At 50.3% G+C, this 17,763-nt stretch overlaps 1 protein-coding gene across 24 annotated transcripts in view; it reads left to right on the forward strand.

The window, feature by feature from the left end:
- The first annotated feature begins 4,073 nt into the window (after nucleotides 1–4,073).
- Nucleotides 4,074–17,763, forward strand: part of PPCDC (phosphopantothenoylcysteine decarboxylase) — a 728,417-nt gene continuing 714,727 nt past the window's right edge. For 13 of the 24 annotated variants that reach the window (XR_011279805.1, XM_069624524.1, XM_069624537.1 and 10 more), the window contains exon 1: nucleotides 4,365–4,428. The gene's annotated coding sequence lies outside the window, so the exon portion shown is untranslated. Of the gene's footprint in view, nucleotides 4,115–4,354; nucleotides 4,439–4,693; nucleotides 4,803–17,763 lie in introns of those variants that run through there. The other 11 variants (XM_069624526.1, XM_069624522.1, XM_069624525.1 and 8 more) reach the window with 8 other exon arrangements.

Consider the following 17,763-nt stretch of genomic DNA (forward strand, 5'->3'; position numbering starts at 1 on the left):
GTAGCACACTTGCTCAAGCAGGCAGCCTACACTTATCTAGCAAGATCCTGAGTTGTTCTTTTTAACTGCACCGTTCATCTTGCTTACATTTCAAACCTCTCCTTTACAAAGTAGCTATTTCTTTAAACCTATCAAGATGATTTCTGTAATTTTAAATATGTTTTGTGTGGGTGAATCAGTGCTCCAGATAAGATTATGATGTGTGAGTATTTTACTCCCTGTTTTTTTTTTTAAAGTTGGGATTAAAATGATTCATTGGGAAGTAAAAAAGTAAGTCCAATTCCCAATGGGAGTAAAAAAAGATTTTAACTGGAAAATGTAAAGTTTTGTAATAAAAAATGTCTTCATGTTTACCTCTGCGTATCAGGCAGTAACAATAGTCGTTTCTTTCTATGAAACGACATATTCTACTGGTGGAAACATTTCCATGGAGCTGTGTGGATGAGAACAGGGGAACGAGTTCCTATGTGCCTGTTTCTTACTTTTTGTTGGAATTATTTTTACTCCCTATTTTTATTTTTTAGGAGTATTTGCCTAATTTTAGGGAGTAAAAGTGGCCGATACACCCCTTATCTGTGGGGCTGGTGGGAATATATACCTGTTGTCCACATCATGCATAACACAATGGTTAACTGAATATAAACAAAAAATGGCAGGTGATGATGGATGGACACAGATTTCTGCAGTAGGTGCATAAATGGCTGAGCACCCAGACAAATTACATTTACTGAAACACGAGCCACCACAAGCATTTTTAGTTCTTGTGGTCGAGGAACTTGGGTAGGACTGCTCACATTAGTGGCAGGGGGGCCATGGCTGGTTTGCAAACAATTTGCATGGAAGCCTGACCAAAGCAATGCCAGTGGTTATGATTGATTCAGAGACTACATCCATCAGACTGTGGGCCCTTACAAATTACATTCAGCATATATATTCTGCTGCGTGAACTACTTGAGTATAAGTGAACAATAAGGTTGTTGGTAAGAAAACTGGATTGGAGAGTGGAGTAAAAATAAAAAGTAACTTTGTGTAAGGCTTTCAATTAGGTTATTAGGTGTAAGCCAGAATGATTGCACTAGACCACAGACAGGGTGGAGAAAGGATGTTAGGAGGGACGCACATTCTTTAGACGTGTGTGGTTGTTTACCCATCCATTTCCAAGTTAATGTCTATGGTATTCCCAACAACTACCTGCCCCCCCTACCTGCTGAAACACACCCTCGTGGATACTCTTTGAGCTAGCTCTGTCACAAAGTAGCATCACATATCTGTGCTGTATTGGGCCAGTTTGTCGTATATCTAAGCATTCTTTTGAGTGTTTAATGACTTAATTGCCTCTGTAAATGAGGTCCTGTTATAATAAAAAATATCTTAACCATGTGTGTTTTCTGCCAGTAGATTTAAAAGCAATAAGGGTTTTGTAGGGCAGCCAGTAAGCAGGAACCAGGCGAGGATAAGGTAAGTACAAAACAGGAAGGTACTTTATTTGTTACAGGTCAAAGTTAGAAGTTAAACAGGAGAGCAGGTACCAACATACTTCTATGTCCCAGCTCCCATCCTGAAGTCCCTTCCCAACCGCCAAACCCAGAACTCGCATGCCCCTCGCATTCTGCAATACTTCACACATTTCAGGAACAGGTCACAGCACAACCATCAGAACATGTAAGATACCGCACACCTTCCCCTCTTAAAAACCGAAGAACCACCTAACCAACTACAACAAACAACCAGGGAAACTTGCACGCAAAACAATATGTGGCACCGCCTGCCCTGACATCCCTCTACCGGGTTCACGTTTGTCAACACACTGTTTCTTTGGACTGCCCCTCTCTGGGTCCCCACCTCTTCTTGGCACTAACCCCTCTCAAATCTTTCAATGCTGGCGGGATTCATTTTCCTTGATTTCTCAATGCGGGATTCACTTCCTTTGCTTTCTCAACAGCTTGTTGGTCAAAGACTTTTGACTGTACAGTGATTTTACTTTACCTCCTGTATGACCACTTTGACCTATCTTGGCAGCTCGTCTGCAGCCTTCTGTTATCTGTAGTTTCACTCAAACGGGGACCACCAGAGTTTCTTGGAGCAGCACCGACGTGCTGCTGATCCCCTTCTGCAGCTGGTCTTCCGTTTACAATTTTACAGTTCTTTGAACTTCTTTCGCTCTGCCACTTTGTGACTTTCATTCACCACAGTCCGGCTCATATCGGTTCCCCCTTCAATTCCCTGGCTGTGATGAACCGCTTGTCTTTCCTTATAACTGGAGTCAAGGCAGATACCACGGTAGCAAGATTCTCCCTTGCTCTGCCTTATCAGCCTAGACACGCTCCATGTACCGTTCACATATGCTGCAACACACTTGGGCTATTGGCCTCAATCTTACGATTCCCTCTTCTGAGGTTTCGCGGGTCTAGATCAAAAAGGGTAAGGTTGTGTCTCTCCTTGGCAGCCTCTCAATTATTGCCTCCTTTCTCCTCCTCCTGAACTGCTGGCCTGGACAGCTGCCTCATCCTTCGGTCTGCCTTGCTCTTACTGTGCTCTCTTGCTCTGCCTTTTATTCCTGTGTGGAAGGGAAAGGGCCAGCAAGTGTGTGTGATTCTGATCAATTGCCTGACTTTGCCTGACCCTTGTATTGGGACATGTCAGGTAATTGGCTCTGGCGTTAGTCCGTTCTCTTTTGTGTTGTGCAAAAGTGTTTTTGTCGGAAAAGGGGGGGGGCAGTGGTTTTGAATGTGCTACGTGGTAGGATTGGGAAAAGGTGTTGAAAGAAGGGGGATACCAGGTCTCACCCGTCGGTGTCCCACTCCCACTCCCAAAGGACCCCCCCATCCAGGTGATCCTCCCTCACTGGTCTACCCCCAGGAACTGGATCCAATAGATGGCCGTGACCAGCCAACTCCAAATGCATGGAAAATGTAAAATACTCCAGAGGGTAGTGGTGATCAGGCACCACCCTCCGCACTGCATATTAAAACAAACATTTTCTAAACATAACATGTAAATACATTTTAACTTTTCTAAAAGGAAAGTAAGTAGTGATGGCAAAAATACATGTTCATGGTGAAATTGAAATCCTCTTCACCCCTCCTCCACAACACCTCCCAACTGCATGGACTCCCCAACATTAAAATACCAACACAGCATAGTCATAGAAGCGGTGTCCAAACCACACCGGCAACACATAAATGGTGTAAATGACCACACCTACAAAACATGAATGATGTACTAACTACACCCACAACACAACAGAGATGTACTAACCGCATCTACAACACACAAATGGTGTACTAACAACACCCAAAACGCGCAGTACTCACTACACAACCCCATACTAAATAAGCACATAAAACCCTTCATTCACTACTAATTGAATATCAACTTCACTATTATGTGCATAGCTACCGAGAACACATTTCAAATCACTTGGTATTACTAACACGGGACCTCATTAATAAGTGAATCCTAAAATGTCCCCACTGCCAAGCAACACGTGAGCACCTATCAAACTTGCCCTTACGCACATCGCTATGTCACTGAAGCATTATACACATTATTATACTCTAACGTACATCCGTGACTGTGAATATTTAATTCCAAATACTGATGAACATACACACAAATGTCATAAATGCTGATAAAATCCTAAATTCCTAATTGCATCTTCCCTCTCAGGTGCTGTAGAAGTTCCCATAACTTTTGTGTGAAATGTTCCTCTACTGCAGTCAATGAATAGCTCTGCGCTCTTTACATTGCTACCGCATTCACTTAAAACGGCCATACTAACTGTTACTTAAATGTAGAGGCCAGAGCGGTAATATTGGGGAGAGGGTATTTCTGTATATTTTAGGGGTTTCTAATGTGCGTCAGGGGTGTGATTTACTTAAAATAGGTTTCATTTTTGGGAGGTGGGGGGGTTCTCATGCAGATGGGCGATTTGCCCGGGGGAGATGTGTTTAAAGCAGTGGGGCTGAGCACAGCCGAGCCGCTCCTCCCTTCCCAACAGGACTTCCACTGTACCCGTGAACAGTACAGCGAATAGTTATCGTCTCCGCTGGAGAGGGGAGGGGGGGGGAGGATTTGTTATGTGCAGCAGATGGGGATATGTAGACGCATATGGGTACGCTTAAAAGTTCAGTTATTTTTTCTCCTGCATGAGGGGGTGATTTGGCGTTCCCCTGGGAGGGGGTTGTTTATTTAACCCGTGAAGTGTGGCAGAGAAGGCTAAAGGGAGGCTTTACAACATTGCGTTTATTATCAATGACAAATGTAAAGTCCCTATGAGACTCGATAGCATAGTGTTTGTTTAAAAGTTGGCCGATATTTTCAAAAATGCCTTTGCGGCGCCATGTCGTTTTCTGTTAAGTCGCCGTGACTTTGTCACGTAGGACGTCTATACGTGCTTAGGGGGAAGGATCACTCCGTGCATACAGTGTACGGGCCGGTATTTATTTTTTATTGTGTATTTATGTTGGTGCCGGTGGGTTTGTTTTTCCTATTTTTATTTTGGTTGCAGTGACAGCGGTCTTTGTGTGTCTTCTTGGCTGGTATTGGTAAACCCATTCTAACGCCCCCTCCCAAAACAGAAGTGATTTGTGGCCGTGCCATGCACGCCGAGGGAATTTCAGGGCAGATGTTTTTTCAAAATTCGTCTGCTGGACCGATAAATCGGATTATTCGCCATCTTTCTCGGTAGTGTGTACAACTGCATCCTACCCAGGAAACGGACCACCATAGCAACGGCCCGCCTACTCTTCTTCACGTGACTTCTGACGTCATCATTGTGATTTTCGGACCGATTTGAGCTGGTAGGCTTTGGCTGCTGGTGCAACTAAAACCTGCGTGCCTTTGGCTTGCAGTTGTAGTGGTTAAGGTGGGCATTTTAACACCAGATGGAACCGAGCTGGAACTCGGGGAGTAGGGTGACCAGACGTTCGGGTTTTCCCAGGACAGTCCTGGGGAAATAACCCTCTGTCCCAAGAGTTTTTTCATTTTTGAAACTCCATCGGTGTTTGCATGTTTGGGGGGCTACGTAATTATTTTTCACAACACTTTCACAATTTTGAAGTTGGAGGATTGGCTCAAACACCCAACCTCTTAGCTCCAAGTCAGAATACTTACTGACTGTGCCACAGAGACTGGCGTGGAAGTTATTTTACAGCAAGCCATGTAACCTCAATTAGAGCTAACGCTCTTTTTGAATTAACATGCCACTATTCGCAGACAAAAGTGCACAAATGAGATTATATACAGTTTATAGAAAGGAGAAGTGCTGGATATATGGTTGGGGGGTGGTTGTGGGTGTTGGGGGTTACTGGTGCCCCCCCCCAGCGCTGCCCGCAAGCCCCGGATCCCCAAGGAGACAGCCTCACACGTCCTTGCGGTTCGGGCTTCCCGGTCGCTCTGCGCGGCCGGAAAACGCCCCGTTTATTTATGCTGCACGCGGCAGTGTGCAACGTCACGCCTTCGCGTGCGCGCCCTGTCATCGGGCAGCGCCACACTCCTCCTTTTTCGGGAGGACAAACAACAAACATTAAAGAACTATACACTGCAAACCAAAACACTATATGTCTATAACAATTCACATGTCCCGTTCTGAAAAACCCCTTTATTAACATCCACCCGGGTCCCCTTACTTAACCGTTCCCATTGTCAGGATGATCAGACACCTGTCCCAGAACGTAGTCGCTGAGGTGAGCAGGTTTCCCCTTGCCCAGTCCTCTGGGGGTACCTCCTACTCGCCTCCGTCACGGGTGTTCGGTCCATAGGCATTCCCGGGCCGGGGACTCAGGCAGACATGATGATTCTCCTTTGTCCTCAGGGACGACCTCCAAGTCTGGATCAGGGGGTGGATCAGTCCTGGGATCCCGTAACTTCTTAAAGAAGCTCACGTTGCGAGTTACCTCAGACCAGCCATCCGATGCAGTCACCATGGATCCCTTGACCGCAACAACGTCCAGCGGCTCCGGCTCGTACGGTAGGGAGAGCTTCCCATGGGGATGTCTATTTAGAATGAGGACCTCATCACCCGGCTCCAGCTGCTGTGGGCGAAGCCCCCTCCAAAGGTTCTCCTGTTCAATCCTTATTCGCCGGTCCGCCTCGACCTGTTGATTGTCAATCACCCCCGGTTCTTTCTCTCCGACCTCAGGTAACAGGCCCCGAGGACACCACTTGAACAACGCCTCTGCCGACGCCACTCCAGTGGATGCATGCGGCGTGGTACGGTACACCCTCAAAAACTGGTAGAGGGCTCTTTGGAGGGACTGTCCTTGGCCTGGGCGATCCGAAATGTCTTATTTATGGTTCTCATCATCTGTTCGGCTTCACCATTTGCCCTTGGCCAGAGAGGCATGATCTTCCTGTGCACCACCCCATAGCTCTCCATCAGTTCCGAGAACCGTTTACTCTGGAACGGCGCCCCGTTGTCTGAGCACACCGTATGTGGGAAGCCATGGGCCGCAAACACCTTTTCCACGGCCACCACAACATGCTCAAACCCCACTAACTCTACAAACTCCACCTCGGGGTACCTCGAGTATTCGTCAACCAGCACGAGGAAGTGGGTGCCCATTGTGGTGGAGCCAAAGTCTGCATGAACGACTTCCCACAGATGCGTCCCTTGAGGCATCGCCTCTATGACAGGTTCACGCTGCAGGTGTGACGCCGCCTGACACCAAACACAAGCTGCCACGAAATCGTCCACCTTGCGCTCCAGTTTCGGGAACCACACTTTCAGCCTTAAGCGTGCTTTGGTCTTGGCAGCGCCCTGGTGACTTCTTTGTGCAAGGGCAATCACGTTCCCCACCTTTGACTGGGGCACCACAATTCGATCTCCCCGGAGTAGAAGGCCAGATGTTGAGAACAATAGCTCCTCCCGGACTTTCCATAACTGCTCCAGTCCAGTTCTGGCTTCCTGGGTGCGCCCCACTAGGGCCTCCTGCACCGACTTCCAGGATCCCTGCTGCATGGATTGCCTTAGTATCCTGAAACACTCGTCATCTGCTGCAGCTGTCTCAAGTTCCTTTAAGGGCATGGCATTCGGGGTGGCCGCCTCCACCACCACCCGGACATGCTCTTCGGCCTCCTTCGCACAGGTGTCATAGTCCTCCGCCCCAGACGCCCTCGGGTGTCTAGAGAGATAGTCTGCCGCATTGTTCAACCCCCGGCCGATACACCAGCGTGACTCCATATTCCAAGAGGGCGAGCATCCATCTCTCAATTCGTGCTGGCGGCTTGGAGGATGACCCCGCCAGGATGGGAATCAATGGTTTGTGGTCCGTTACCACCGTCACCGGGCGTCCAAGAACGTAGAGCCCGAAGTGCCTGCAGCCCCAGAGTACGGCCAGCGCCTCGCGCTCAATCTGCGAGTATCGTTGCTCCGCCTCCGATAGCGCCTTGCTGGCGTAGGCCACCGAGCGGACACTCCCATCATGGTCGATCTTTGTCAGCACGGCGCCCAAACCAAACAGACTGGCATCAACAATGATCTCTGATGGTAACACAGGATCAAAGAAGGCCATGGTGTCCTCTGCTGCCAGGGCGCCCCTGATGTCGTCAAAGGCCGCTTGTTCAAGCGGGCCCCAGTTCCAGATGGTGTCTTTTCTTGTCAGCGCCCTGAGCGGTTCCGACCTGGAGGCAAGATTCTGGATGAATCGTCCACAGTAAGTAGCCATGCCCAGATAACTCCGCACATCCGATACGGATTCTGGAGGCTGCGCCTTTCTGATGTCCTGGACCTTCTTAGGATCAAGTGACACCCCCCTCCTTAAACACGAAGCCAAAGAATTCTATTGATGGTCGCATAAATTCACATTTCTCCTTGTGGAGGGTGAGGCCCAGGGACTGCAGTCTCTCAAACGTCTTTGCCAGGCGTCTCAGGTGGTCTATCTCCGTTCTGGCAAACACCAGGATGTCATTGCTGATATTCAGGACGCCCTCCAGGTCTGCTAGGGCGCCCCTGATGATGTTTTGAAACACCTCTACCTCCGAGTACACCCCGAAACTCAGTCTCTTGTAACTGTACAGACCTCGGTGGGTGGTAAAGGTAGTAATATACCTCGAGTCGGGGTGGAGGACGACCTGGTGATAACCCGCTCGGAGGTCCAGCTTCGAGAAGAAGCGAGCGCCTTGTACCTCGGCAATGATGTCGTCTATCGTCGGGGTGAGGTGTCTTTCTCTTTTGATTGCTTTGTTCGGCAACTTCATGTACACACAGATCCGGACGGCATCAGGTTGTTTGGGTTTTCGTGCCACAATTGGGGGGAGTCGGACCTTCCACCTTCTCTATGATGTCGAGATTGACCAAGTTGTCCAGCTCCTTGTCAACATGTTCACGAAGGTGAAAAGGTACCCTGCAATGTTTCAGGGCGATGGGATGCACGGATTCGTCAAAGTGCAACCTCACTGCGTCACCAGCCATCTGTCCAATCCCTTTGAATAGTGCGGCATATTTCTCCAGCAAATCATTGATGTCTTCTAGATAGACGGAGTACGCAAAGCTGACAATGCCAAGGGCCTCCGCCGCTGCACAGCTCAGCAAGGTATTGTTGCTCACTGGTGTCACATAGAACCGTGCAGTGATTTGGGATCCATCATGCTCCACCTTCGCCACGAAGACGCTGTCTAATGGGATAGGGTCTATGCCACCAAACGCAAAGATGCGGGCCTTGGGTGCGACCAATTTGGGAGGCCGGTTCATGGCATCATAGTGTCCACGGGCCATCACATTGACAGACGCCCCCGTGTCTACCAGGACTGGAGAATGGTTTACCTCCACCACACATCTTGGCTGTCTCCTGTTCTTTCCTTTCAGGACCTCCACACTTGCGACAAAGAAAATGTTCTCTTCCTCTTCTTCGTCAGCCTCCTCTGCCTGGACATCCTCTTCGCCCTGGTCCACTTGAGCGACGTTGGGCGGTCAGCCCTGGCGAATGAAGATGGGCCGGGCGGGGCCTCGGTGCACCAGCACAGGCATCGCCGCCTTGCACACTCTTGAGAAATGGTCTGGTAGCCCACACCGTCCACAAGTCTTTACGGCCGCAGGGCATTCCTTTGGGTGGGGCAGGTCGTAGCCACACTTCTGGCAAGACCCTCCTGCCCTCCCAGCTCTGTCTCGGGGGCCACCGCCAGGTCTTCTGGTACCCCTGCAACCGCGCCACATCGCACACACCTCCTCGGTTTTGATGAAGCGCGACCCAGCCTCCATTCTCGCTGCCCTCGCCTCGGACACCTCATGGCACCTCCCCAGTTCAAGGATGCGTGGGAGTGTGATTCCGGGCTCCCTTAGCACTTGTCGCCTGAGCTTTCCTGAAGAACACGCCTGTATGAGCATGGACCTGCTCATATCTTCTGCATCACCATCTTCTGCATCACCCCACGCGCAAGCTAACGACAGGCCCCTCAGGCGACCATAGAAAGTGTCCAAGTCTCGTCCTCTTTCTGTTTGGCGGACAGCATCACGAAGCGCTCATAGTCCGCTTTGGCTAGAGGCAGAAAGTGAGCTTGAAGGGCGGCCTTCGCCTGACCGTAGGACCCATCCCCCGGCGGAAGCGATTCAAGAATTTCCTGAACTGAGGGCCCTGCTGAATATAACATGGTTGCCAGTCGGGAGTCATCATCAGCCACTTGAGCGGCTCGAAAGTACTTGTCCAGGCGGTCGACCCACCTCTTCCATCTGGGCCCCAAGCTGGAAGGTGGGCCCGAAACATCAACCTCCGGGATTGGCTGCAGGGCTGCGTGTGCACGAGGCTGGGCCATAGCTGGAGGAATCTGTTGGACAACTGGTACCACCGCCGGCTGCACAGGAGGTAGCGGACCTGGAGGACCTGCCTGCCCAACTAGAGGCTGCTGCACCTGCTGTACTGCTGCTGCTGCTGGTGCACCGTCTTGGTCCTTGGTGTCACTCAAGAGCTCGGGCGCACAGGCACCCCCAGTGTGGAAGATGGGGGCCGCAACTCAGACTCAAACCACCTCAATGGAGGAAAACAGTCACTGCAACACACCTCTGTGATGATGAAGAGGATGAAAAACAGTAGGGCCACCAGCAGTCACCCTGAACAAGTCACTGTAACACACCTCTGTGATGATGAAGAGGATGAAGACGGTTTCAGCCTGATGAAGAAATAGTAAAGTCACTGCAGCACACCTCTGTGATGATGAAGAGGATGAAGAAGGCTCCAGCCCTCGACTGTTCCAAAAATTGAGACAAGAAAGAAAAATGGGCTATGCAGGCCCAGCCATTTTAGCCCTCCTCCTTGCTTGCACTTGACGCAGGAGACCCAAGAAAATGAAAAAATCACAGGTATATCTGCCTGCTGAAAGAAGTTCCAAAAATTAGGTCTGGATGCACTTCAGAGCTCAAACCGGAGCTTCGTGAAGTTCCACGGCCTGATAGTCAAAATGGCCGCCAGCTGCGTGGGTGGCGCACTACCCGCGGCTTGAAATGAAGTCTTAATCCGACCTCGTTTCGGTGACAAAAATGTATATCAATAATCACCGCTGGGCCCAGGCATCGTCTTCCCCCCTACTCGTCGCCACTGTTGGGGTTTACTGGCGCCCCCCCAGCGCTGCTCGCAAGCCCCGGATCCCCAAGGACACAGCCTCACACGTCCTTGCGATTCGGGCTTCCCGGTCGCTCTGCGCGGCCGGGAATCGTCCCGTTTATTTATGCTGCACGCGGCGGCATGCATCGTCACGCCGCCAGGTGCATGCCCCGTCATCGGGCAGTGCCACAGTGGGGGCGTGTAGGGGGAGGGGCGGTAATTGGTCGGCTGCAATGGGGTAGTCCCTCTTTTATGTTGTTGGCCGTTCCGGTTTTTTGTTTTGAAAATATTGGGGAGGCTCTCGCTGTCAGGCTGCAACAGCAGCAGGAATCGCAGGAAGTGGAACCGGAATCTGCGTGCTTTGGGCTTGTAGCGGTTATGGTGGGCATTTTCTTCGGGATACCGGAACTTTTCTGCAAGACCCCGATGGAGCGTCCGATTTCGTCTTGTCCCTTAACAACATTTTTCTGAGTGGGAGGCTGCCAGGTTGCAAGAGCAGCAATCTGTGGATTTGAATACAATTTGCGTTTTCTTGAGAACGTTCCTGCAAGACACTAGATGCAGACCGGGAGCAGAAAATTACATTTACTTTAAAAATCATATTCAGCTATTAAACGTGAAAGGAAGAAAAAAGGGACAGTGGATGGTGGTTAACTGATCAAAGCGGGCTAATAGAGTAATTGAATGTTTGATGAGAGTATGTTTAGGATGGGTGGTTTTAGAGTGGGTCGACTGGGGCGATCTGCGTGTGGTTCGGGTGAGGCACATGGGCTTCTTGGTGCGGGTCTGCAGTGGGGAAGGTGCATCTTGCTATGTGCAGGGAGGATGGGGCATTATGTTATTGGTCTAGAGGGAGGGATGGGGCATCTTGGTGGGGAATCTGATTGGTTGGATAGGGGCATGCTGTTGGTGGGATGGGGTCTGGAGGGAGCGATAGGGATGCAGTGGTGTGGGTCGGGAGGGATGGGGCACATGGGTGTCTGTCTAGAGGGAGAGGGGGCACAGTGGGTCTGGAGGGTGGTGTGGGGGCATCTTGGAGGGGTCTGCAGTGGATGGATGGGGCACATTGGTGTTGGTCTGAAACAGGTATGAGGCATCTCTTGGTCTGGAGGGTGGCATGGGCCATCTAGGTGTGGGGTGGGTGGGATGCAGCATCTTAGTGTGGCTCTGGAGGGAGGGATTGTGGCATCTTGATGGGGTCTGGAACATGTATGGGACATTGTTGGTCTTGAGGGTGGGATGGGGCATCCTGGTTTGGGTGGGGACCTCTGTGTGCAGCGGGAGGGTGGGATGGTGGCATCTTGATGTGGCTCAGGAGGGAGTGGATGGAGGCACATTTGTGTTGGTTTGATGGGAGTGACCGCGGGGGCGACAGGGCTCTCAGTCCAAATGTCAACTGTGGTGGACTGCCCTCGGTGCACCCTGAACACGCTGTGCTGCTGGGTAGGGAGGCCCATGAAGGGTGCCAGGGGTGTGAGGTGATGTTAGTTACCCACCTGATCCGTCTTGAAACACGGACCAAGGAGTCTTAATACATGAGCTTTTTGGGGGGCCGAATGAAACCCTGTGGCGCAATGAAGGTGAGGGCGGGAGCGCGCCGGCTGGGTGGGATCCTGTTCTGCCTGCTCTTTCAGGGAGTTGGAGCATGAGCTTGTGTGATAGGACCCGAAAGATGGTGAACTAGGCCTGGGCAGGGCTAAGCCAGAGGAAACTCCATAGCGGTCCTGGCATGCAAATCGGTCGTCCAGCCTGGGTATAGGGGCTAAAGACTAATTGAACCATCTAGTTGCTGGTTGCCTCCAAAGCATCCCTCAGGATAGCTGCTGCATGGAAATCCCAGTTTTATTTGGTAAATCAAATGATTAGAGGTCTTTGGGCTGAACCTATTCTCAAACTTTAAATGGGTAAAAAGCCCGGCTCGCTGGCGTGGAGCCAGGCATCGAATGTAAGTGCCCATTGGACCACTTTTCGGAAGTAGAACTAACGCTGTGGGATGAAGTAGAACTGACACTATGGGATGAACCGAATGCTGGGTTAAGGCGACTGATGCCAATGCTCATCAGACCCCAGAAAAGGTGTTGGTTGATAGAGCAGGACGGTGGCCATGGAAGTTGGAATCCATTAAGGAGTGTGTAACAACTTGCCTCCCGAATTGATGGCGCTGGAGCGTCTGGAGCGTCTGGTCCATACCTGACCGGCACTGAGAGCCGCAGGAGCTAAGCTGCAACGAGTAGAAGGACTGCAGCGGTGCGCAGAGAGCGCTCTCCTCCCTCCCCGGTCAGCCTGGCAGACCAGATGTCCCCGGCCCAGCTGGCGGCAGGCAGAGTGGCTCGACCCAGCCCTTGGGAGGCAGGCAGGGGGGGAGGCATGGCAGCTTAAGCCCCAGCAGGCAGAGGCAGTATCACTTTAATCCCTGGACGGTGGCGTCAGGGTGAGCATGGCCGATGGGCCGACCTGCCATCTGATCGAGAGGCCAGGGCAGTCAGACCAGGTGGCCCTAGTGGCGGCTGGCCTAAATGACTCCTACATTTGTCTCTGGTTGGGCTTAATAGTCTTTGGAAGTGACTCCCTGCAGGGCGGCTCTGTGGCGCAGGCTGCAGACACCTGCTCCGTACCTGGACCGATGCATAGAAGAGAGTCTGGGCCTTGACTTGCCGGTGGCGGCTCAGTGCACAGAGTCTATGCCTTAAGTCCTGGCCCCAGCTGTTTCCGAGTGACGAACTTCCACCGAATGCACAGATGGACGTTGGAAACGGAAATTCCGCCCCCTGTTTACGACTAAAGTTTCAACTGAGCTAAGGCAAGTGCAAGTACCCGTACCTCTGCACAGGTAGAGGCTGGTCACCCGGCCGGAGCTCCGTGGCACCTTTCTTGTCCTCGGGGTAATGTCACCTGTGTGTGCCCTAGTCCAAAACGCAATGCTGGTGCGACGCGGTGCCCCGAGCAGGCCCATTTCCTCGGTGGGACTAGAACCACTAAGAGCGGCTGGCCAGGAGTTCCATTGCATTCATGGGTTAGTCCCGGTCCCCCGTGGCAAGTGTCACCTCTGTGTGATCAAGTCCAGTATTGGTCGTGGGGGAGCCCGGTGCAGTCCCTGTGTTTCTCTGGAGGGAAAGATTCCCCGCCTTGTGGGCAAGTGTCCTGTAAAATGATTTCCGAATTTTGGCCACCTTTCCCGCAGAGAGCCATCTGGTCGTGCAATGCTTTCCAATGGGCCCAGACGGGAAGGGCCTTTGGCCCCCACTGGCAAGTGACTAGCACGTGTCCATGAGCAGGGGGTGGCAGCAGCCCACCCCAGCTGTGTTCTCTCTTTCTCTCTTTCTCTCTTTCTTCTCTCTCTTTCTTCTCTCTCTCTCCTGAGCACACTGGGAGGGATGGGGGGGGGGGGACACCTTGTTAGGCAGAATCACATATGCAGCCCCCTTGGGGACCACTGCACACGATTAAGACTAAAAGTGGTAATACAGTTTCAACTTTGGGACACGCCTGTACTACACAGAAAGAGTGGTAGCAATGGCTGAGCAGCTAGACTTATCTCAAGAGCAAATGAGCAGTAGTAGATTACACAAAGGACTACAATTACTGTGACTCAAGCAAACACTGACTCAAGGTTTCTGGTTAAAAAATATAAGTACATTTATTTTTAAACCATCTGTTCACAAAACACTTCACTTCTTCTAAAATAAAACCACACTTCAAATCTACTACATACAACCAATTCCCCTTGTGCAGGACAATTCAAGGTAAGTACATTGGGATTTGACAGACTGGTTTTGTGAAACAAAGATGGTACCGGGAGTACACACACTATCACTTTTTGACAGTAATGACAGTTTGGTCTTACGAAAGATAAGCGTACCTGCGGGAAGAAATGTGTCAAAACACACTTGGCACATGAATTAAAACAAGAGCATTGGGGATACAAATCATAGACAATATTTTTGTCAAGGCAGATAGAATCAGAGGGCACCTTGTAACCAGTAGATGAGTTAATAGGCCTGCGCCAGTGTCAGATGTAACGGGTCCCGTTGTCAAGGATCACACGGTTAGTACAGTTCACGATTCGAGATTGCCAGGAGTACTTGGGTATTGTCACAAGGGGAAGCAAAAGTTATAAGAGGGAAGGAAAAAAGGACAAGCCTTTGGTGAGGAACAAGGGTTCACCCCAATTCCTCGAAGTCGGACACAGTTCCTTATTCTTTGAAGAAAGCTGGTGCCACAACAATTGTTCCGGTTCCTGGGGCTTCAGTCATGGGGACAAGAAGGACGTCTGGAGCGATCTGCACTGCCCAAGGAATGAGGCCAGCAGCAGCAAAGCAACGGTGAATAAAAGGTGCGCTCCTTAAAACAGGAGAGTCTCTTCAGCTGGCTATCCGGACCACTACAGCTGTGTGCAGCGATTTCTACCAAGAAAAGGATCCTCTGGCTGTGAAAGATGAGCTGGTTGATCCCACCAGGCTCAAGGGAAGAAGACTCCGGACTGGATCTTCTCTGTTGTTGAAGGGTAGATAGCTCAGGACTGCAGCAGGGCTTCACCGGGACTCAGGAATTGCATCAGCCGTCTTCTTCTCTGCTTTTCTTCGGTTCTTGCAGTTCCAGTGGCAACTGACTTGCAGCCCAAGAGTCCTGCCTTTCATGCCAAAATCCCCCATTCACACAGCCTGGCTGTCAATCTCTTAGCAGGGGGGTTGTCCGGCCAGGACAACCACCTCAGCCACTTGACACAAAGTGCGACTTGGGTCTCCAAGGAGACCCTCTGCAGGGGGTGACTAAACCCCTCCCTCACATTCAGCCCACCTAGACACCCAGACGCCAAAGGAGGACTTCTGGAAAGAAGCCCGCCAAAGGTCGGGGAACAAAGAAGGCAAACGGTTTGGCGCGAAAAGTAAAACACAAGAAGGACTTTAACAAAAAGAAATGGCAACTAAACCCGACCGGAGCCAAAATAAAAAGTATTTGGTCAAGCAGGTTTATGTTTGATGCTAATATAATAGCCTAAAACAGTACCACATTTATATAGTATAATCGCGGTAGAAAAGTTCGGGTAAATACCACTGCCACCAGCCAAGTCTAAATGTTGAGAGCAAAACAAAGCTCCAAGAGGCACAGACAAAAAAAAGGGTAGGAATTCACCCTTTCCAATACTCCATGTAAGATGGGGTGTACTGGGTCTGTAGGTTAAAAGTGACTATATAACGTTAATGGCAACTTTAAATGTTTCTGGGGGACAGTAGTCAGCCCCAGAAAAATGGAGTCAGTGGGAAATCTCAAAGACAACCCTGTGTCACTGCACTGAAGGTGCTGTGTAACACAAAAAAAGTGGGGCTCATGGAGTGGTGTGGCTCCAGAGCCCAAGATCACACACAAAGTAGAAATACACATGGCAAAACACATGTAAGAGTGGGAAAAAGGCTCACACTCTTACCAGGTGGAAAAAAAGAAACCCCAGAAATCCAGCAAAGCTGCTGAGGGACTCACTAGGTGAGGGGAAATTAGCCATAAATGAGAATTCTCCCTAACACACACCCCCACCCCACACCCCCACCCCGCCAGACTAAGGTACAGGAGGATTTAATCCACTCCTAGATGGACCTCATACCTCTAGTCGGTTATAAACATCCTAGAGAGACCATCAGCCCATCTTAGTAGTTTAGGGTTTTCCCCTTTCATTTTCATCAGCCATCTCAAGGGTTGGTGGTTGAAGGTGATCCATACAAGTATGGTCTAAACTTCTTCAGTGCCCACACAATAGCAAAGCATTCACGTTCTATTATTGCCCACCTTGTCTCAGGATCCTTTAACTTCCTGCTGATGAAACAAATGGGATGTTCCCTACCTTTCTCATCCAGTTGACTAAGGACTGCACCTATACCTGCATTAGAAGCATCCGTTTGTACAATGAAGGGTTGGTGGTAGTCAGGAGCTCTTAGGACTGGACCTTGACAAAGGGCTTTCTTCAGGCCTTCAGAGGCTTGCGTTCACTCCTCATTCCATCTGATCTTTTTAGGGAATTTTGGAGAGGATATCACATTGAAGGGAGAAGCTAAGCTATGGTCCCATAGTTCTCTATGAAGTTCCTGTAGTACCCAGTGACACCTAGGAAGGCTCTCACTTGGGTTTGAGTAGTAGGGATGGCCCAGTTTTGTACAGCCTGTAATTTGCTAGGTAATGGCCTTATTTCACCCCCTCATACCTCATGTCCAAGGTAGACCACTTTGCTCTGACCAGTTTGACATTTACTTGCCTTGACATTTGCTTGCCTTGATGGTCAGATGGGCCTGTTCAAGAGCCTGCAAAACATATCCTAGGTGATCAATATGTTCTTTCCATGTAGGGCTGAACACTGCAATGTCATCCAAGTATGCCATGCAGACGTGCTCCATCCCATTCAGAACTTGATTGACCATCCTCTGAAATGTAGCAGGTGCATTCTTCAATCCAAAAGGCATTACCTTAAATTGGTAGAGGCCTGCTGGGGTGGAGAATGCAGTCTTCTCCTTGGCATGGTCTGTTAGGGCTATTTGCCAATAGCCTGACATTAGGTCATATGTGCTGAGGTATTTGGCTGCACCAAGTTTGTCCCCCAGCTCATCTGTCCTAGGTAAAGGATGGGCATCAGTCTTTGTGACTGCATTTAGAGCTCTATAGTCCACGCAGAATCTCATCTCCTTGGATCCTGCCTTTGGTACAAGCACAACTGGGCTAGACAATGGGATAGTAGAGGGCTCTATCACCCCGAGATCAAGCATCGTGTTGACCTCATATGGGTTCTTACATTGTCTAACATTCTACCCCCTGCTTTTCACAGGCAAACGGTCACCAGTGAGGATATCATGCTGGCCCCCAGGGGTCAAGCCTGGTGAAAGTGAGAACAGGGAGGCAAACTGATTTAACAGTCATTTTCACTTTTCCTGCTGGTCAGATGTTAGACTGGAATAGTGATTAACTCCTTCCACTTTCTCATCTAAAGGTAAGCCTCTGAGGAGGTCAGGCAGAGGTTCACTCTCCTCCTCCTCTTGAGCTGAAGCTAGAAGCAAAGCTCCCATTTCAGGTCTAGAGACATAAGCCTTCAAACGGTTGGTGTGAAAGACTCTGGGAGCCCCCTTCGGATTGCCTAATTCTACCAGATAGTTCACCTCTCCAAGTTAACCCACAGCTTTGAAGGGTCCTATCCATTTGTCCTGCAAGACCCTCTGACTTGTGGGTACCATAACAAGAACAAGCTGGT

This window comes from Ambystoma mexicanum, chromosome 11, assembly GCF_040938575.1.
Source record: "Ambystoma mexicanum isolate Mex_15411 chromosome 11, UKY_AmexF1_1, whole genome shotgun sequence".
Taxonomy (NCBI): Eukaryota; Metazoa; Chordata; class Amphibia; order Caudata; family Ambystomatidae; genus Ambystoma; species Ambystoma mexicanum.